A 23158-nucleotide genomic window follows, 5' to 3' on the forward strand; every position below is an offset into this window, starting at 1 on the left:
CTAGTGTTCCTTAAGCAAATCCCCATTTAGATCTACCAGTGTTTAATTATCTTATTCTATTTCATTGTTTCAAAAAGAATGAATCTTAATGAGTTATAGAAACTGGTGTTCCTGTGGATTGTGTAATAGGATAATATTACATGTAGTCAGCTCTGAGTGAGACTTGGACACACACAAATAATGAAACATACAGAAGCAATGAGTCCAGTGTGATCCATGATACAACAATATGGCATTGTTTATCCGGCTCCACCCCATCTTTGTTTTTTCAGGGGGGGGGCAGAGGGAAGATGGTGGGAATTTTCTAATTCTAGTTCCTTCCTTCACAATAGATTGTTTCTCCCTATAAAATAATACATATGCTAGGGAATCTGCCTTCCATGAAGGCTTTTCCTCGATGTTCCCTAACACTCAAGTCATATTAGGTTCTAAAAAGGTAAGCCAGCAGGGCACAAGTTTTGGCAGGTTTCATCAAGTTAATAGGGACTTGGTCAAGGATGATGAGTAGTATTGTATGAGGACTAGCCTAGATAAGACTAGAGATAACCAATGCCAGAGGCTGGTTATTAGATTTTTTTTTCTATAGCAACATACGAAGACTAACAAGATGCATTGGGGGTGGGTGGGATGGAGAGAGTAGAAGTCACCATGTGGCTCAATAGAGGGCTCTGCCATTTGCCCAGTGAAATCATGAAACCTTTGAGGTGACAAGGTAAGTGGGGAGGGAGAGAGATCAAACTTCTTGCACATATTGTCATCAAAGGTGAAGTCAAGGGAGAGTGGACCCCTTCTTCTAGATGACCAGTGGTTTCTTGGGGTCTACCTAGCAGAAAGTCCTCCCCCATTCCTGCTCTTTATACTCTGGAGAGAGGAGGAAGAGGAAGACTTAGGAAACAAAAGCAGAATCTACAAGAGATATTCAAGTCCATTGTTGAGAAATCCCCATGAAAATGACATGGTGAAGTGGTGGTCAGATACTTCACATCCCAGTGTTACCATTTCCTAACTGGGCCTTTTTAGAGACTTTGGGGTTTTTTTCCCAACCTTGCCGGGTCCGTGTAAGTGGGTGGGCGAAGCATGGCATTACCAGGATGAACTTCAGGACCAATAACATGCAGGGGTGATGAGACTTAGCACACAGATTGAAGGGAGGTACCATCTGAGAATGGAAGGGCTGAGGAATTTCTTTCCACCAAACATAAGCGTGTGAGCTGTACATAAGATCAGTATCAGGCAACCCAGTTTGCACTGGACGAATCGAAACTCTCTCCAGTTGACCCTCTTGCTGACTGATGGCAAAGAAGTGATTCCCGAAAGGACAAATAAAAAAAAAATCCCAGTATGCCCAGGGCTAGGAAAGAATCACTGAGGCAAGCATTGGTAACATTAAAAGGATTGGTCTTATTGGTTTTTATCTGACTAATCACACCGTTGCTCCACTTCCCATCTCACATAAAGGCGGATGGGTATCACAAGCACTTACATGAAGCAGAGGAAGGCAAAGGCCAATGCCAGAAGTCCGAGTTGTTTTCTGCAAAGCATCCACTGTCAAGCTAGTTTGAGAAACAGCTATGTTTGATACCTCGGTATAGCTCTAGGATGGCAGTAATAATCATAGAGAGGTAAATCAAAGCAAGAAAATTGAGAGCCAATCCTGGAAAGGTACAATTTGGAATAGAAATGGCCAAGAAGAATGTGTTGTCTTTCTCTTCATGAATGTAGGGGAAGATGACTTCTCTTAACATACAGTAAACAAAATAAAAAACACATAAGGCAGCAGAGAGTTGTAGAGGGAACTTCTACATTGGAAAGAGCTGCAGGGGCTAGTTTTTAATCTCCTTGGCTGCCTTGAGAGATCCTTGATCCATTGGAGTAAGACCAAGGGTACGACCAATATCCATCACTCACTGCTAAGCTTCCTTATCATCTACACAGACTAAGACCTGCCTGCTTGCATCCAGTGTGCATATTTGGAGAGCACAGCCTGAGATTGTGTTAAGCGCTTTCACGATTTTGGCTCCCAGAACCAGTTCCACAAGACATTCTGCATTGGATTCAGGATATTGATTAATTTTAAGATTGTTACTGATGTCCACCAATACTTTTCCTTTTAGTTCCTGTGTAAGTAACTCTGTAAGAAAATTATAATGTTTTCTGTGGAGTGCTACAATTATAAGATCAGACCTCTGGGCAGCTTCTGCATAGCTCAAGACTTCAATTCATTTGGGGTGCAGACCAAATAACCCAGGGTTTTGGCTTCCATAAATCACAGAGTAGCGACATTGAAACACCTTATTCCCTAGTGATCTCCCAAATTCTCCCGTTCCAAACACACACACACTGTCTCTTGATTATGGGAAGAGCTCATGTTCATGGCAAAAGAAGTCTCCTTTAAAGAGGGTTTCTCCATAACTTCCAGTCTTGGAGGAAGAACTTGAGATTAGCAGCTATTCCTGGTCAGGGAACCATAAATGAGGAGGTTTAGGGGTGCTGGGCACCACAAAATAGCGACACGCTGGGTCCTGCTAGAATGAATTCGACTCAAGCCTTCTTATAGCCAAAGAAAACAAAGTTTATTAAAGATTCACCAAACTGGGTTGACTCTTAAGGAGCCTAAGTATTTCAGATAGAATCCCAGCTAGACAAAGTCTGAGCTGGATTGAATCTGAGCCTTTCATTTTGTTCTTACTAAAGTCACAAAGGGGAAAGAATTCTAGGAAGATGGCAGAGTAGGTAAAAATCTTTTCACTCTCCAAATTTCCTCCTCAAAAAAAGGACAGATCATGGGCTTAGAGGGTAAGAATTAAACATGGGGTGAAGCATTTGTCCTGCTAAGACATTTGAGAAGACCCCAGGAAAGACCTGACCTTCAGACCTGAGTGAAGGGCAAACACCTCTAAGCCCACTCTTCTGAATAAATAAATCATAAGCTCTGGAGGCAGCTTGGTGGAAAGGCTGCCTCAGTCTTAGGAACTTTCATCTCCTTGACAGTGTGGGAGTCTGAAATCCGAGTAGGAAAAGATTGAAGGACCATCCACCATTGAAGGCCACCAAGCACAGCTGTGTTGACATGTCCTGGGTTGTGACTGTATGCAAAAGGAACTAGCACATACTTGGTGAGGTCAGTAATGAGGGACAGGGACCTTGGTGGCTGTGGGCACTGACAGGGGAGCGGAGACCCTGGTTTCAGTTCCAGAACAGAGAGGAGAGCTGTCGTTTGCAGGCACTGGAAGGACCTCAGGGAACAAGATGAGTTGAAGGACAGTCTGACTAAGAGCCCCAACCATGACTTAGGAGGGGAGAGTCCAAGGTTGAGCCCAAAGAGAGACCTCTGAAAATAATAATAAGAAGGACCTGAGGCTTGGGACATCATTCCCCATACCTTGGGACTATAACTTGGTTACACTGACAGCTGCTAAAAACTAAACAATATAAAATATAAATAAATAATTAAAAATGAGTAAGCAAAGGAGAAAGAACTTATCCACAGATAGCTATGATAGGGCTAGAGAAGATTGGAGTTCATTTTCAGAGGAAGATACTGGGCCCAAAAAGCTACTCCTTTTGCAATCAGAAGCATCACATGAACCCAAGCACAAAAACAGTTCTTTGAAGGACTTAAAAAGGGCTTAAACTATAAATTATAAGTGATTGAGAAATATTAGAAAAAATAATAGTAAATCTAATAAAGTTGCCTGTTACATCTAGAAAATTATGAAAAGAAGCACAACAATATGGAAACAGAGAATAAAAACTCAAGGAAGAAAATAATTCCTTGAAAACTAGAATTGGCAAAGGGAAACTAATGACTTTGTAAGACACAAAGAAATAATGAAACACAATCAAAAGAATGAGAGAAATAAGAGAAAAAAGGAAACAACTCCTCAGGAGAAAAAAATGTTCTGGAATGCTAATCCAGGAGAAATAACTTAAACATAGTCAGACTACCTGAAAAGTATAACACTAAAAAGAATCTTGACGGAATGCCACACTAATCATCAAGGAAAATTACCCTGAGGTTCTAGAACAAGAAGGCAAAGCATCAAAAGAAGAACAGTCCATGGATGACCACCTGAAAGGGATGTCAGGAGAAAACTTATGGGAATATCAAATCCAAATTTCAAAGCTCCCAGGGAACGCAGAAAATTTTGGAAGCAACACGAAGAAAGCAATATAAATATCATGAAGTTATACACACAACTATGAAAGACCTAGGAGCTGCTACAATGAAGGACCTTAGATCTTGCGAAATTAAATTGCATAGAGCAAAAAAGCTAGAGTTATGCCCAAGGGTAGTTTACCCAGCAACGTGAAGTATAATCCGAAATTAACAAAAATGGATATTTAATGACCACAAAGACTTTTAGGTTTTTGTGACAAGAAAATCTCCAAAATCGAAAAGTCAAAATATAGAATCTAGGAGAAAAATATGGTGGATATTGAAGACCAATTATAAAGTACCCAGGAAAAATTGTTTACTCCCTGTATGTGAAAATATTAGCAGTGCACTTATGTTTGACATCATTATTTGGGTATTTGGAAAGAAAAGTATATACTACACTGAGAATGACAGGTTGATTTTTTTTTAACTTTTAAATATGTGATATTAAGCACCTGCAAGATTTCATTCCAGATTCAGAATCTGATAATTTTGAAAAAACCTGTGTTTCAGGAAAACAAAGTTAGCTTAACATAAAATTGTCACTTCTCACAAAGTTAAGACAGTTTATAAAGCAGAAAAAAGCAGAAATCTTATTTACATATATATATACATATATATATATATATACATGCACACACACACACACACACACACACACACACACACACACACACACACACACACACATATATATATATATATATATATATATATATATATACTATAGGAGCTATTGCCAAGATTGCTCCAGTTAGCCGTGAACAACACAGCATATGCTTTAGTATACCACATTCTAAAACGACTGCAATGGGAATTAAATTCAAGGATGGATTGTCTTCAAGGGGAGAAGGGTCCCTGGTGTTTTCGGGGGATATACATGGAGAGGACCCCTAAAATATGTTCCTGGGCTAAAAAGGGCTAGTTACAAGTGTGTTTCCTCTGTATACAACTCACAGTGGCAGGAAACGATAACCCAAGGATTGAAGATGGCAGAGGATCTTATAGATCTGCGCTACTACCTTTCTACTGCTGCCACATTTGCAATACATGTATATATTAAAAAACGACCCTCCCCATCTCCACCTACACACACCCAATTTCTGTAAGTATTACAAATGCGAAATACTTTAAACAAGGCAGTAATATCAGCCCCGCCGCTCGAGAACAAATTTCGCATTTAACATAAGTAAACAAAAATTTTCCTTCCATCTCCTCCGTCTTACAGAAAACGCAAAAAGCCCAAATCAACTCCTAAGATAAATGTCTGGTAGAAACCGCAGCTTGGCCCGATGCCAGCTTGCCACCCAGAGACAGATGATATTTATTTACACTCTTCTGAAACACTGAGACGCTGGCTCAGGTGTGCGGAGGGCAGTGGCTGGAGACCAGGGGAATAGTTGATGGGTCTAGGCTCACCACAGTCATCAGAATCTGTGGAATCTTCTTCTTTATCTTCTTCCATCACAAAACATTCATCATGGCTGGTTTTTCTTGGGGTTGTGGAGACCTTGAAGGTGGAATGGCCATGTGGAATATCCTGTCCTTGTAGTAAAGGAGATGAAAAGTATCCATGTATCCTGATGTGTTGGAGAACGTGGTACAGTTGGTGTAGTCATACACCAGGCCAGAGCTGAGGATGGCAGACTCTCCCACCCCTTCAGGTCATTGAAACTCTTCGATTTCACCTTTAGCGTTGGTGATTCTCCAATATCTGCTGTCTAACTGACAAGTCTTCTCAGGAAAAGCATCTTTGTACATCTCAATCCTGATTTGGTAAGTGAAGAAATAGTGAGGCAGATGAACAAGGCTAAGTTCTGGGAGAAACGACGTGCACACAGACACTGTGATGTCTCCAGTTGTTGCCACACATGCTTTATCACGAACATACCTGAAAATCTGGTTTCTGATGATGAGTAGTCCCTGTTGCAACATTATGCACCTAAGAGGTAATCCATTCTGAATAGGAAGCACCTGTAATGAACATATTAATTGCTGACGGATTCTGAGCCATCTGGTCTGGACACTGATAGAAGATCTCATACTTGTTGGAGCCTTCTACACTTTCCAATGCAATATACTGACTCAGCCCAGTGTGTATGCGGAAAGTGAGCTGGAGACACCACTTCAGACCCTGCCTATGCTGGAATCCACCTGCAGCCGTGTCGATGGCCAGCAAATCCTTGGAGCAGTAGTGGTTGGAAAGGGCCATGCTACCCATCAACCTGGGAACCACCAGCTTCTGCCCATTGAGGATCTGAAAAGAGGAGCAGTAGTCATTGGGAAGCTTGCACCCAATCTATACTTCCATGGCGTCCAGCTCGCGCTCCTCCACGCTGTCTTTCAGAGATCCGATCATCCTTAGACACCTCTTCCCCAAGTATCCTTCCAGGTCATCCAAAACTTTTTTAAGAGTAGCGTAATATTGACTATATCTTCCCAGATCAACATAAGTGTCTCTGAAGAGAGCTTTCCAACTCTTGTTCTTCTGCCTTTTTTATTTTTTTATTTTTTTGCCTCTGACAAAAGCCAGTATGTCTTGTCTCCTCCAGAGAGGATCATGGTTTGATAGCTGGTTTAATCGTCGGCTCACGCAGCTGCAGCTGATGAGGTCCTGATAGTCCAGGAAGGAGAATACGAGCAGGAGGGAGTCAGTGGGCAGCAGTTCCAGGCACAGCTCAGGCTCCTCTGCCTAGGCAGATTTTAAAATAAAACTGTAGGAAGAGATAGTAAGGAGTAATCATGTCACACAAATGGAGCAAGAAAGGAAAAACTGATACACAACTAACTACGAGGATGGAGGGCAGGTAGTGCTGTGATCTTATTCTCATGTGGAATGGGTTAAAGAGGGAACAATGCACATACATACATACATACATACATACATACATACATACATACAAACATGTCTTCTAAATTCAGAAAGAAATAAGAGGGCAAGGGGATAGCATGGGGTGAGAGGATGAGGGAGAGAATTTTAGAGGGGTTTAGTAGGTTAAGGAATGGGATGGCCACATAGTGGGAAGAAATGAAATAGAGGAGTGAGGAGGGGTAGGGTACATAGGGTGAGAAGGATGGCAAGGAAAATTAGGAGGGTGGAAAATACACTACAAGTAATTGTAGATCAGAATGTGAATGACATGAATTTACCCATAAAATACAGATAGATAGCTGATTAAAACTGGAATTCAACATGATATTGCTTTCAGGAAACAGTATAAAAATGAGAGACACAGAAAGATAAAATAAAGAGCAGTAGTTGAATTAAGTGTCAAAAAAGGAGGAAATATAATCTTAAACTCAGAAAAGGTTATGGCTAAAATAGGTTAAATCAGAAGTGAAAACTAGAGAAACTACATTGTCAGCAATATTATTTGATACTATTTAAGACCAATTAAAATTCTAGACAGTGTAAAATATGTAAGTGAATATATGCTGAAACAGACTTAGGCACTATGTGAACATAAATATAAAATATGTTTTATGCAGTTAAACGCTAATAATTGAAGAAATATTTATTCTTCGTGGGTAGTTAAAGCCAATATAATTTTTAAGGTGACAATTTTTTCCTAATTCAATGTCTTCCCAATTAAGCTGTTAAAAATTTGTTTTACTTCGAAAAAAAAGTAATAACATTTTTCATTTGGAAGAAAAAAGGTCAGGAATTTCAAAGACAACAGGGAAAAAAGAATGTAAAGGAAGTAGATTCAGCACTATCAGACCTTAAAGTATAGTATAAGGCGAGAGCATTGCTGAAATGGAAAAAGAATAATTTCGTCTATTTTAAATAAAAATTTTCATGTAAACATAAGACTTATGTAACCAAGAACAGAAGGAATGAAGAAAATTATCTTAGACAATATCTCAGATATTTGTAATTGTGTTGGAATATTGCTGTGGTATAGGAAGTGCTGAGCTGGCTGATTTAGAAAAATATGGAAATACCTGTACTTTCGAAGGACGATGCTATCCACCTTCAGAGAAAGAAACAGGAGGAAATAAGCATAGAGGTGTCTTACATATATTTTTATAAGTATGTATTTATAGATACATATATGCAGATATATACATAAACTTATACATTATATATATATATATACGTATACACATACACACATATATAGGTGTGAATATATATGTGTGTGTATATATACATATATACGTATATACATCCATGCTTAATTGTTGTCTTCATGGGAGGGAGGGGAAAATAAACTAAAGAGTGCACAGCACAGAACAATAGAAAACTTAGAAGGAAGTAAAGAAAGACATGCTAAGTGGGGCAGTAGTGGCAAAGTATTGGCCCAAGGAGGCAAGCCATGGAGAGGCAGGGATTCAGAACTGCTTGGCAAAGGGGAACTGAGTGGCAATTGGACTTTCATTGATGGGAAGGAAGTTGCAGGTTATCAACAGAATAGAGGTGAGAATTTTCAGCTTCAGTTGGATGCTATAGGAATCAGGGATGGGGAAAGAAGTTGGAATGACCCCGTGAAAACTCATGTGCCCTATCCTTTCCCACCCTGGGCATGTCAGTAGGGTTCTGCCCACAAGGGAACGACTGCTTCTCCCACCACCTGCAGAGATATACCTCATGGACACCTATCTGTAAGACTGTCCTCTTCTCAAAATAACCTGAAGATTCTAGAAGCAATTACCAAATCCAATTTTTGTAAAAATCAGATCAGAAGTAGAAGGGATCAGTTTCAGCAGCAAAGCTATAAACATTCATCAATGAGCCAAACTGATTGGAGCAAATACTATAATTAGGAGAAACCCAAAGGAAAGCGCCATAGAGAAAGAGGTGGTCTCCATTAAAGTATACTCCAACCTGACCTATTCTAATGGGCTAGCTATGATTGTCCTGGGCGTGGGATGGAAATTAGGACATAAACACAGGCACACAAACAGAGGCATACAGAAACAAACTCACACATTTTCCCACACACTGGTGCACCAGTGATGGAGCACTGAATGGGATGAATCTGGGACAAGCCCATACACTCATATACAGAAAGACTTGCCCCTAATCTTCAACACTCACATTTGTGAACTCAGAAAATATTCAATAATGAATTTTAATCTGTTTCAACTGGAAATCCAGGTGAGGACGCAAAGGAAAGTCTCAAAAGTGCCTTTGGCAATATCTGAGTGACTTAGGACATGGAGAGATAGGGCAGCCATAAGCAAGGCAGGAGAAGAACCTTACCTCCTAGGGAAATTCTTATGGAAAAGAATGATGGAAGATTTTAAAATATTGCCTCAGAAATGAGGATTCCTATATTCCATTGGCCACTGACTTGACCAAGTACTCACGAAGTACTTACATCTTCACTCTATGTATTCATTCATCTGAGCATTAATATGTTCTCCTTATGTAGTGAGTGTATGAATTCTCTCCTATACTGCCTAGTTATTCATATCAGTACTCATATGTCCTATCTTTATATGTATTCTGTAGGAGACTCTGAAGTCTTAAGGATGAGTATGCATTGATGAATAGAGAGGATATGTAAATCAATGAACTTTATGACTTCTTTCCCATATATACCACGATATGATCATATGTGTATACACACATACCCATATACCTATACACACACTACACATGCACATGTACACACACATATGAGTAGGAGAGTCGTTCAGTACTCATAAAGAGGAATAGAAAGAGAAAAAGATACAAAGGCAAAAAATATGCAGAGGAAATATTCCAGCACTTATGCACACAAAGCCCAGCAGTTCTGAAGAGATGGACAGAGGGCCGCTTGGACACACAGCAGAGGGTCGTTGTTCCTGGGCCCCGGGTCCTTTCCATCAGTACCCGGCTCCTGAAGTGACAACTGTCACGTAATGCTGCTGAGAGATCCGTCGTCTTGTAGCGGTGGTGGGATGGGGGAAATGAGCTTGAGAGGGCTGTGGGGGAGGAGAAATGAGTTCCAGTGGGTGGATGGGGTGGGGATGCTGACAGCAAGGAGTCCCTGAGTGAGATACCTGAAGCTAGCCAGAGAAGGGAGGAGCGAGGTCGGCGGGAGGAAGGCTCCTGCTGCATAAAAGTCACCCCTGACATCATCGGCCACTGGTACCCAGTCAGGGTCCACCTTGCCCAGAGCCAGATCCGCTTTGCTGGTGGCTCTCTGAGGACCTTGGAGACTGGGAGTGGATATCTAAGGGGTGAGGGATGCCAGCGGGCCAACTCAAAGCCCTTAACATTCTAATTTGTATCCTGCCTGGTTGGTTTCCTTATATACAATTCTTTTTTGGTACCTTAGTGTAATTACCTACTTACTATTCCTCACACACGAAACGTAATTTCAAAAGTCTCCCATGGTTGCACAAAGTGCCTGGCAAGTAGCAGGGGATAAATGAAAATTTATTGAATTGAATTGAAAGTAGGTGCATATTAAATGTTTGTTGATCAATTAATTGCCATCGACCAGCAGCCCAGGCTTTTTGTGGTATCTCGTGTTCAGTCAGGATACTGCTGTTTACTTAAAGTTCAGGAAGAAGAAAAATACTTCAAATGTCCTCTTTTATTGACATCAAATATTATTTCATGGTTATATTCTATGTTGTGTTCAACTTCTATTATTCCACACAGATGAATTCCAGAGTCTACTTTTATTGGATTTGAAGCTGTGGGACAGTTTATTCCTGGTTAAGGGGAAAAGGAATGGAGGTAAATGAAGTCCTGAGATTAGAACATGAAGGAAGTAATGAATTCCTTCAGTGCAAGTAGGAATTCAGGCCAAATCATCAGTATCAAAATTACCTAAGAGCCTCTAGATTGTAACAAAAGCCATCTGATGTAGGACAAGAATTCGTGGCTATGGAGACACCACTGAGTTGGTTTCAACCTCCAATGTACCAATTACTCAACTAAGACACTGATATTACCCAATCACAAGCCCAATACTCAGAGCAACTTAAAAAAAAGTGTGATCTTAGTTTTGATGGGAATTTGTTAAAAACTATCAACAATTTGAATGTGCTTTGACCACTGTGAATTAAGGCACAGTAATGGCGCTGGTGAGCAGTGCTAGTAAATTCAAAAGAACCATCACTCTGGGAGTATACGAATAAGATAGTAAGGCTACATCTGTGGTAATTGTACTCAGTAAGCAGTAGGGCTGGGATTCCAATCCTGCTCCTCTATTTGCAAGTGAAAGAATCCACTGATCACATCCTGAAAGATATCTCAAAAGAAAAACTTCTCCGACTATTGTAACCAAATTCCAGAGTTCCCAGGTCAAGGAGAAAATTTTTTTTCAAGATATAGATTTAGCATTTTATTTTTTTCAGCGACTACCTTAATATTTTAATAATATAGTTTTAGAAAACATATATGTCCTGTTAGCATTTAAACTAGTTCACCAGGTGACTTTTTATTTATATGTTTAAGTTTTTAACATTCATTTCCACAAAATTTTGAGCTCCAAATTTTCTCCCAATCTCTCTGCTCCCCTTACCGCCAAACGTCTTGCATTCTGATTGCCCCTTCCAACAATGTGCCCTCCCTTCTAACACCTGGGCCTTCCCTTTTCCCCATCTTCTCTCTTGTCCTGTAGGGCAAGATAGATTTCTATACCCCATCACCTCTATTTCTTATTTCCCGGTTTTACACAAAAACAATTCTCAACATTTGCTCCTAAAACTTTGAGTTCCAACTTCTCTTCCTTCCTCTCTCCCCACTCATCCCCACTGAGAAGGCAAGCAATTCAGTACAGGCTATAAGTGTGGAGCTTTGCAAAAGACTTCCATTATAGTCATGTTGTGTAAGACAACTACATTTCCCTCCATCCTATGCTGCCCCCATTTATTCTATTAGCTCTTTTGATCTTGTCCCTCTCCAAAAGTCTTTACTTCTAATTGCTCCCTCCTCCCATTTGCCCTCCCCTTCTATCATCCCCCTCACCTCACCTTTCCCCTTCTCCCCTACTTTCCTGTAATGTAATACAGATTTTGATATCAAATTGATTGAGCATTTCATTCCCTCCTTAAGTCAAATGTGATAAGGGTAATCTTCACTTTTTCCCTCTCAACTCCTCCCTTTTCTCCTCCATTGATAAAGCTTTTTCTTCCCTCTTTTATGAGAGATAATTTGCCCCCATTCCATTTCTCCCTTTCTCCTCCCAATATATTCCTCTCTAACCCATTAATTTTACTTTATTAAATATCCCTTCTTATTCAACTCACCCTACGCTCTGTGTGTGTGTGTGTATACAAAATCCTTCGAACTACTCAAATACGGAGAAAAGTTTCAAGAGTTACAAGTATTGTCTTTCCACATACGAATGTGAAAAGTTCAACTTTAGAAAATCCCTTATGATTTCTCTTTCCTGTTTACATTTTCATGATTCTCTTGATTCTTGTGTTTGAAAGTCAAATGTTCTATTCAGTTCTGGTCTTTCCATCAAGAAAGCTTGAAAGTCCTCTATTTCATTGAATGATCATTTTTCCCCTGAAGTATTATACTCAGTTTTACTGAGTAGGTGATTGTTGGTTTTGATCCTAGTTCCTTTGACTTCTGGAGTAACATATTCCAAGCCCTTCAATCGCTTAATGTAGAACCTGCCACATCCTGTGCTATCCTGATTGTATTTCCACAGTACTCGAATTATTTCTTTCTATCTACTTAAAATATATTCTCCTGGACATGGGAACCCTGAAATTTGGCTACAACATTCGTAAGAGTTTCTCTTTTTGGATCTCTTTCAGGAGGTGATTGGTGGATTCTTTCAATATTTATTCTGCCCTCTGATTCTAGCATATCAGGGAAGTTTTCCTTAATAATTTCATGTAAGATGACGTGGAGCCTCTTTTTTTGATGTTGGCTGTCATGTAGTCCCTTAATTTTTAAATTGTCTCTCCTGGATCTACTTTACAAGCTAGTTGATTTTCCAATGAGATATTTCACATTATCTTCTATTTTTCATTATTTTGGTTTTGTTTTCTAATTTCCTGGTTTCCCATAAAATCATTGGCTTCCATTTGCTCCATTTTAACTTTTAGAGAACTGATTTCTTCAGTGAGCCTTTGAATCTCCTTTACCATTTAGCTAATTCTACTTTTTAAAGGATCCTTCTCCTCATTGGCTTTTTGGATCTCTTTTGCCAATTGAGTTAGCCTATTTTTAAAGGTACTATTTTCTTCAGCATTTTTTCGAATCTCCTCTAGCAAGCTGCTGACTCGCTTTTCATGAATTTCTTGTATTTCTTTTCCCAATTTTTCCTCCACCTCTCTTCTTTGATTTTCAAAATGCTTTTTCAGCTCTTCTATGGATTGAGACCATTGCATAATTATTTTGGAGGATTTGGATGCAGAAGCCTGGGCTTTCAGGTCTTCCTCTCATGGTACGCACTGATTTTCCTCATCTGAAATGATGGAAGAAAATACCTGTTCACCACGGAAATAGCCTTCTATAGTCTCATTTTCCTCCCCTTTCTCGGCATTTTCCCAGTCACTTACTTGACTTTTGAGTCCTTTGTGAAGAGGAGGGTAACCTCTGGGTACCTGTAAGTTCCCAGTTCCTCCAAGGTGGCACAGTCATGGAAGAGGGGTTCACTCCTATCCTGGCTTTCTCTCTGGTCTGAGAGCAACCAGAAGCACTTTGTTCTGCCCAGGATCTGCCAGCAGGTTTCCCTCTCTAGACCTACCTCTCAGCTCTACCACCAGCACTCTTCTCCACCTCAGGAGATCTACTCAGAGCTGAGATTCAGACCAGCAGCTCAATTCTCCCAGGGTCTCTAAGTGGAGAGCTCCAAAAATGTATGCTGCCACTATAGTGACTGCTGCTGGCAGGTCCAGATCACATTCCCTTCTTACTCAGGTGAAAGAGATTTCTCACTGACATTTGAAGTTGTCTTTGGCATTTGTGGGTTGAGCAATCCGGGAAGTGCTTCTGCTGGTGTGCCCTGAAGCCTGTTCTGGTCATGTCCCTGCTACTCCATGTAGTCCATGCTGGGTTGCACTCCACTCCATTCTGTACTCCTTTTGACCTTCCAGGCTGTCTTGGGCTAGAAGTATCCTTCACTTTGTCGTTTTGTGGCTTCTCCTGCTCTAGAATTTGTTTAGAGTCATTTTTACAGGTTTTTTATGGGCTATGTGGAGGGAGCTTCTAGAGGTCTGTCTTTCTACTCTGCCATCTTGGCTCTGCTCCCTTATTGGGTTGACTCTTAAGGAGCCTTACTCTTGTATTGTCAACTGGACAAGATAGAGTCTCAGCTAGAGAGAGAAAGAGCTGGATTGAATCTGAGCAACTCAAGTGATTTTTCTAAGAGCACACAGCTAGTACCTTTCTGAGGCAGAATTTTATCATGGGTTCTCCTGTATTGAAACTCAGTGCTAAATCCATTCTACCCTGCTGCCTTCTATTCCTCCATCTCATTAAATTACATTCATCTCTCTAGAAGGTCTAAGACTAATGGCATGAGGAATGATTTGAGGGTTTTGATGTTAAAAGGAAAAATAACTTCCCCTCAATGGAAAGGTTCCTCTATTAAGGACTCAGTAGATCTTCATTGGCTCGAAATGAATTCTTTATCTTCCTGTCTACAAAATACTCTACCCTGAAGTTGTCACTTCCTGTACTCCAGCTTTGCCTCTTGCTGATCTGAGAGGTTTGAAAGGATTTAGACAGCAACTTAGTTAATGAGATAGAAACAGAAACAAAAATCATTTCAGCACCAAAGATGTTCAAAACCTCCTGCAGGCATCCCATCACAGAAACAATTGAATCCAATTATACTGACTTATGCATCAGAGGACACATAAGGTGACAGTATAGTTTTACCATCCTAAGGTTTTGAGGAAAAATTGCTCTCCAATGGAATATGATAGGAATGCATCGTGTCTTTGTCACTCAGATACCTTTATTTGATGCTTTCCATAGGTATTAGTACATCAAATATTGTCATATAGGAGCAAAAAAGATTAGCTATTTGTAAAACCTGGGTCCCGGGTTATCTTTTCTCAGAAAATATTCTTTGTACAGCTACTGTGCTAAGGAAAAAGAATAATGAAACTCATGAGATCAATTGCTCTTTTCTTCCAGGTGACCAGTTTCAAAACTGCTTAAAAAAGAGCTAATGGAAATTTCAACAGAACACTGCTTTCTACTTTCCATTTGAAGGTCTGGCAGGGGCAGATTAAGAAATTTTCAATAACTTTGTCTATGGAAATAGTTCAAAAATTAGCAAAGAATTCTTAGACTCAAAAAAATTTCGGATAACATTAATTAGTTGATGGTCAAAGAAAATCTGAGATATCGCTTCCCTGTTCATTGGCTTTTAAGTCAGCTCACTCTTGAAAAACCCCATTTGTTGAGCCCTTACTGCCTGTCCAACATAGGGCTAGGCTCTGCAGACAAGGGAAGGTAGAGAAGGAGACAGATGAGGAGTAAGGGAACAGCACTCCCTGAGAAGTGCCTCAACATGCCTCCCAGAAGTAAATAGCCTTGCTCTTTTCTTCTCCTTCCCATTTTCTCTCACTAGGAGTCACCAAGTTAGACATTGTTTTGTTGATAGCAAACCTCCTTATCTGGAAACAGAAAGAAGTGGAGACTGGAAACTGGGTCACTTTGTGGGAGAATGGCGGGAATTTGCATGTGCAGTCAAAGAGACCTGGGATCAAATCTTGCCTCTGTCACGGATGACCTGTGTAACCTCGAGCAAGTCACTTAAAGACTCTGAGTTTCAGTTCCCAGATCAGCAAAATGATAAGTTTTCATTACATCTCCTCTGAGATCCCTTCCATCACCAGATCTCTGTTATTGTGTTTGACTTTAAGCAAGTGACATCTCTTGGGACCTCAGTTTCTTCATCTGTAAATTGAATAATTTAGGTAGATAGCCTCGGACAATCCTTTTATTTCTTATTCTAATATCTTGTGCATGGTCTTGGGTAAATCAACTGTGTAAATTAGAGAATTGGGCCAGATATGATATCTAAGGTGCCTCCCATGTCCATTTCTAGGATCCTATCATCCTGTGTACCCATTGAAGGCCTTAAAAGAATGACTGGCTAGAAAGTGACTGAAGACTGAAGAAAAACACCACACATTTGAGGATGTTGGAGTGTCTGAAAGGAGAAAGATGCCTTTGTTCTGAATGGAATGTATCAGCTGGATAGGGTCAGAGAACATGCTTCACAGGCAATGAAACAAATGAAAAGCCTGAGAGACAGAGAGAGTGTAATTAATAATCGGTTTGTTAATTAGCATGGTCAGTGCTCTGTCTCCATAATGAAAGACAAAACCGTGGAGATGACTGAATGCTTAAATACCTTTGGAGATGAGATGCTCCCGAGTGGTGAAAATTAACCCTGAGACTCAGCCACGAACCGTAACCTGGACAAAGGAATCCATGTCTACACAGACTAGTCTGGTTGTTCTCCTTCATAAGCTGGATTACCCCACTCTAAACTGTGGGACTCACAGACTTAATGCTTCAGTGCTGGAATTCCCCTATATGACATTCTGTTTACACTCTAAAGAGTGGTGAGGTCCCCTACTTGGTTTAGAGTTGGAGTCCAAGGCCTACTCCTGAAGGCAATGATTACAAGGATATCCTTGTTCTCTGGTTTTCAAAACTTTCAGCATTATTGTTAAGTTGTTTTTTTTTTCAAACTGGGCCCAGACAGGACTGTTAAATGGTGCAAGAACAGTGAACTTGAAACCAAGGAGAGCAGATTTCCAGACTGGCTTTAAGTTACTTCTTTGCTACGTAACACTGGGCAGGTCATTGAACCATTATTTGCCTCAGTTCCTCATCTGTAAAATGGGAACACATTGGACAAGGAAATAACAAATCACTCCAGTATCTTTGTCAAGAAAATCCCAAGTGATGCCCATGGTATCACAAACAATGCTATGATGCCCTACACTGTATTAGATGACTTTTGATATGAGAAAGAATTTAATAGATAATTTTGATGTTAATGAATTCATATTGAAACTGAAGGAATTCATTACTCTCTTCATAATAAAGGTGCAATATCTGCTTTGGTCACAAGGCAAGGGTGTCAGTTGTGTAATATATTCTTCCTTGGCCTAAAATTTTCATTACAATCTAATATCGTCTCTGTCTAAAAGATGGCATTAAAAAATTTTAAATTATGCAGTATCAAGCTGGACCAGTAGATGTCCTGGAAGACCGTGATAAGTTACTCTTAAATATCTATTTTTTGGGCTACCAGATGTGACCGACTGTGACATAATCTTCAATAACAATATACAAGTCAAAAAATATTTTTGTACGAGTCACATGCTGTGTAGTAGGAATTCAAAGATAAAAAGGAAACCAATAAAAGTATATAATATTGATGGAGAACAATTCTACATGAGTAATACAAATTCAATGAGTACGTCCCTTCCAAAGGGGAAGAAGACATGTCCTACCCTTACTTTCCAGAGGTGACAGGTTGCAGGGATTGTTACATGCATTTATTGTCAGACATTTTTAATGTATTGATTGCCTCTAATGAATTTTGCTTTAAAACATTTTTTTGTTTTTTATTTTTTTTGTTGTTTATTTATTTATTTTTAGTTTTCAACATTCATTACTCCAAAATTATGAGTTTCAAATTTTCTCCCCATCTCTGCCCTCCACCCATCCCATAATGCCTTATGTTCTGATTACCACTTCCCTCAATATGCCCTCCCTTCTATCACACCCCTCCGTTCCCTGATCCCCATCTTCTCTCTTTTCTTGTAGGGCAGAATAAATTTCTATACCCCTTTGCTTGTATTTCTCATTTCCATGTTCCATGCAAAAACAGCCCTCAATTGTCGTTCCTAAAACTTGGAACTTCAACTTCTCTCACTTCCTCCTTCACACTCATCCCCACTGAGAAGGTAAGTAATTCAACATAGGCTATATATATATATGTGTGTAGTTTTGCAAACAACTTCCATAATAGTCATGTTGTGTAAGAAGACTATATTTCCCTCCATCCTATCCTGCCCCCTTTTATTCTATTCTCTCTTTTGCCCTTGTTCCTCCCCAAAATTTACTTCTAATTACTCCCTCCTCCCATTTGCTCTCCCTTCAATCATCCTCCAACCCAATTATCCTCTTCTCGCTTAATTTCCTGTAAGGTAAGATAGATTTTCGTACCACATTGAGTGTTCACGTTATTCCCTCCTTAAGCCAAATGTGATGAGAGCAATCTTCACTTTTTCCCTCCCAACTACCCCCTTTTCTCTCCATTGAAAAAGCTTTTTCTTGCCTCTTTCATGAGAGATAACCTACCTCATTCCATTTTTCCCTTTTTCCTCCCAATATATTTCTCTCTCACCCCTTGATTTTATTTTTTTTAGATATCATCCCTTCCTATTCAACTCACCCAGTGCTCTTTCTCTCTCTCCCTCTCCCTCCCTCTCTCTCCCTCTCCCTCCCTCCCTCCCTCTCTCTCTCTCTCTCTCTCTCTCTCTCTCTCTCTCTCTCTCTCTCTCTCTCTCTGTATGTATATGTGTGTGTGTGTGTGTGTGTGCGTGTGTGTGTTGGTGGATTTGTATAATCCCTACAACCACCCAAGTACTGAGAAAAGTTTCAAGAGTTGCAAATATTGTCTTTCCATGTAGGAATGTAAACAGTTCAACTTTAGTAAGTCCCTTATGATTTGTCTTTCCCATTTACCTTTTCACGCTTCCCTTGATTCCTGTGTTTGAAAGTCAAATTTTCTATTCGGTCCCGGTCTTTTCATCAAGAATTCTTGAAACCCCTCTATTTCAATGAATGACCATTTTTTCCCCTGAAGTATTATACTGCATTTTACTGGGTAGGTGATTTTTGGTCTTAATCCTAGTTCCTCTGATGTCTGGAATATCATATTCCAAACCCTTCAATTGTTAAATGAAGAAGCTACCAGATCCTGTGTTGTCCTGCTTGTACTTCCACAATACTCAAGTTGTTTGTTTCCAGTTGCTTGCAATATGTTCTCCTTGACCTAGGAACTCTGGAATTTGTTTACAATATTCCTAGGAGTTTCTCTTCTTGGATCTCTTTGAGGAGGTGATCAGTGGATTCTTTCAATATTTACTTTAATCCCTGACTCTAGAATATCAAGGCAGTTTTCCTTGATAATTTCATGAAAGATGATGTCTAGAGTCTTTTGTCGATTATGGCTTTCAGGTAGCACCATAATTTTTAATTCTCTCTCCTAGATCTATTTTCCAGGTCACTTGTTTTTCCAATGAGATGTTTTACATTATCTTCTATTTTTTCAAATTTTTGTTTTGTTCTCTAACTTCTTGGTTAATCTCATAGTCATTAGCTTCCCTGAATTCTCTCTTTTAAATAAATAATTTCTTCAGTGAGCTTTTGATCCTTCTTTTCCATTTGACTAATTGTACTTTCTGAAGTCTCCTTCTCCTCATTGGCTTTTTGAACCTCTTTTTCCAGTTGTTAGCCTATTTTTAAATATGTTATTTTGCTCAGCATTTTTTTGGTTTACTTTTGGTGGGCTGCTGATGTTCTTTTCAAGCTCTTCTATGGCCTGAGGCCATTTCATATTCATTTTGGAGCTACTGGAGGCAGAGACTTTGAATTCCTCTGACAGTATGCTTTGCTCTTCCTCATCATAATGGATGGAAGGAGACACCTGTTCACCAAGAAAGTAACCTTCTATGGTCTTCCCCCCTCTTTTTTGGGCATTTTCTCAGCCAGTTACTTGACTTCTGAATCCTTTGACAGTAGAGGGGTCCTAGTGCTTCTCCTCTCCCCAGCACTGTGCTCAAGGCTGAGGTTCAGATCAGCTACTCAATCCTGCCAGAGGCTTTAAGGGGAGCTGTCTGGACAATGGACCCAGCCTGCTTCATTGTAGCTGCCTGCTGTTGCTGCTGTCACCACCTCTGCCACTGCATGGGACCCCACTACCCTCTCGCCCAGCTGGAAAGCCCTCCCACACTGACCTATGGAGCTTTCTTTGTCGATTTTAGGTTGAGGGATCTGGGACCCTCCCTGCTGGGAATTCTCTCCAACTTTCATCTGTTCCTCAGAGGGTGAGGTTTCTAGGCCCCTCACCATCCCTATTTGTAAATGTCCTTCCTGAATGTGGATCCTACAAACAAGTATGATACTCTAGGTATGGTTTGACCAGGGCTGAAAAGAATTGCTTCCATCATTGGCATAATTGCTTTAGCCAGCTCTGTGATTTCGGTGGTTTGAGGGCACTCCAATTTGGAGAGTTCTGCTTCCCATACCAATCATCCGTGGATGAGGCTGTAGCCTGGGACACAGCGGTGTTTCCATTGTTTGGTCACCTGGCCAAGGCAGTAGGTAGGAACTGGACCCACGTCTGTCTCTCTCTATGACTTGCCCTGTATAGTCTGCTACTGGCTCTATCCCATGCTTGTATTTCTGCAACCAGAAACCACCTTAGCTAAAGCAGCTACTGACTAGGCTTAGTGCATTGGACAAACAGACACAAGTGTACACACACATGCATACACACACACAAACACCTCTTTTCCTAATTGATAGGCCACGTAGAGAGAGGTCAGAGCTCCAACCTTCCCATTAGGGCTAGTGACACTGCTCCCTTTACCTCTGCTGAACCCTTCTGAAGCCCTCAAGGTTAAGCAGCACCATTCCTGTTTCTCAATTTCCCCCATCCTTAAGGATGATAACTCTGTAGGACAAGAAGGAATGAGACCCCAGGAAAGTGCTGCCCTACTGCCTTCCTCTGTCACTGGTAAAGGCCTGGAAGAGATATGGAACGTTAGACAGAAGTCAGTGTCTAGGGTGTCCACCAGGAGCACAGGGAGTTTGTTGAGGTTCTGAGGCAGAGGGATGAAAGTGTGGTAGGAGGAGAAAGAAAGAACAGGAGAGAGCTATCTTTGCTGGATTGGGCTTTCCCACTTCTTTCGTGCTCTCTCTCTAGCACAGTCACCCATTCTCACACAGGCCATCACATGAACTCAAACAAATACACACACTCGCAGTGGAGGAGCTACATATGTTGTCACAGTCACTCAAAATCCTGTGCCCTGTAGGGGAACTCAATCTCTTTCGTCTGCTGTCCAACTGAGGATTTGGTTCATGTGTCATCTGGAAACTCGAGTCTCTGATGAATTTGCCCTTTAGGCAAAGGACAAAATGACCCTTGGTCAGTATCTCCCTCTTCTAATGAATTGTTCAGATACCTTTAAAGACCTTTCATGTCTTTCACCAATTCCCATCTCAGCCCCTCCCCTTCAGATAACATGGGACCTTTACCACTGGACAATCCATTCCCACTTCCATCAGCAGTATCAGCTTTCTTGACTGACTCAGGAGGTTCAAAGCACAAGTAGTTTAATTGAAAAGTAAATGAATGAATAAAGGGAAAGTTCTGGCTAAGTACTTACCCTATGCCAAGAACCATGCTAAAAGCTGCTATTACAAGTGGATAAAGAGAGTCTGTGCTCTCAAGGATCGCTCACTCAAATTGTGGATGTCAGCGTTGGAGAGAAAGGCAAGTCACCAAGTGAGGCAGCAGCAAGGCAAATGATAAGTCCAAGGACTCCCTAGAACAAATCAGGGAGCCTGCCCTGCAGAGTTCAGCGTCTGGAGGTGACTGCCCCAAAGCCACCACCATGAGAAAGAAGGACGTCCCCCCTCTACTAGTCAGAAGGGTCAGAAAGGGGAAGGGATTCAGCAGGGCTGGGGCATGTAACCATTTGCAGAAACATTGGGGGATTGCGTCCTGATGGATTCCAGCTCACATCCACTTATTACAAGTGAAGAGTTACCACTGCTGAGCTATGTCTCTTCTATCTCTTCATTTCCCCACTACTCCTCTTACCATGATCATTAGTCTCTGTGACTTACAGTAATATCTTAGTGCATACTCTGGAAGGTGACGGTCTGGTGTTGCTTGTCAACACTAGCTCTTCCTTCTGCAGTCTGTTTCAGTGGACAGTGACTTGCTTTCTGCAATAAAACAAAATTAAAGAATGAAAAAATATAAGGAAATATGATAAAATATTCTGAGAAAAACAACTTGTCTGAAAAATACATGGGAGAGTGATAATTTAAGACTCATTTTCCTACTTGACACACATAATTAAAGAAAGAGCCTAAGATTTATCCAAAAATAAATACTCAAAACAACTTCCCTGTTATTTTAGATTCAGAGGGCAAAATAGTAATTGAAAAAATCTACTGATCACCTTCTGAAAGAGATCCCAAAATGAAAACTCCCTGGAATATTTTAGCTGAATTCCTTGGTTCCCAGTATGCATTACAAGCAGCCACAAAGAATCATTTCAAACGTCATGGAGACATAATCAGGGTCACATGTGAGTTAAGGCTTCCATGTCAAAGGAGTAGAGAGCCTGGTATGTGATATTCAAGAAAGCAAAGAGCTTGGATCACCATCGAGAATAAACTGCTCTTCAAAACTGAGTATAATCATTCAGGAGGAAAATGGATATTTGATGAACTGGAAGAATTGTAAGCATTCATCAACACAACACCACAGAGAAGCATTAAAAGATAAACAGGAAAGAGAATACATAAGGAACTCAATAAGGGTTGATTGTTTACATTCCCTTATGTAAAGATGATACAGAAAAAATAGTAAGAAGGACCTGAGGCTTGTGTTATCATGCCCCATACCTCCAGACTACAGGTTGATTACACTAATAGTTCCTATGTCCAAAATAAATAAACAAAATACGTAAGCATAGGAGAAAGAATTCAATCACATGTAGTTAGTATGGGGATAGAGAAGATCTGCTTCATATTCAGAGGAAGACAATGGACGTAGAAAAGCCATTCTTTTTTCAGTGGGAAACATCAGCACAAAAAGAGTACTTGAATGAACTGACAGATACCTCAAAATATTAAATGAGAGACTGATGAAAATTAGAAAAAATAAGAACGTGCAAGAAAATTATGGAGAGAAACAACTAGAAACATTTTATTATTTATTTTTTGAACACCAGAAGGAAGCATTTAACACATTTTACAATAATCACTGATTACAGTAACCAATATACATGTACATGAGCACACACATA

The 23158-nt window shown here is 40.3% G+C and overlaps 2 pseudogenes; both read right to left on the minus strand.

The window, feature by feature from the left end:
• Positions 1 to 979: 979 nt before the first annotated feature.
• On the minus strand, positions 980 to 2408 carry LOC140515846 (metalloreductase STEAP4-like; annotated as a pseudogene).
• A 3110-nt stretch (positions 2409 to 5518) lies between these two features.
• LOC140515847 (F-box only protein 3-like) lies at positions 5519 to 10226 on the minus strand (annotated as a pseudogene).
• Positions 10227 to 23158: the final 12932 nt, after the last annotated feature.

Source organism: Notamacropus eugenii, chromosome X (genome assembly GCF_028372415.1).
Source record: "Notamacropus eugenii isolate mMacEug1 chromosome X, mMacEug1.pri_v2, whole genome shotgun sequence".
NCBI lineage: Eukaryota > Metazoa > Chordata > Mammalia > Diprotodontia > Macropodidae > Notamacropus > Notamacropus eugenii.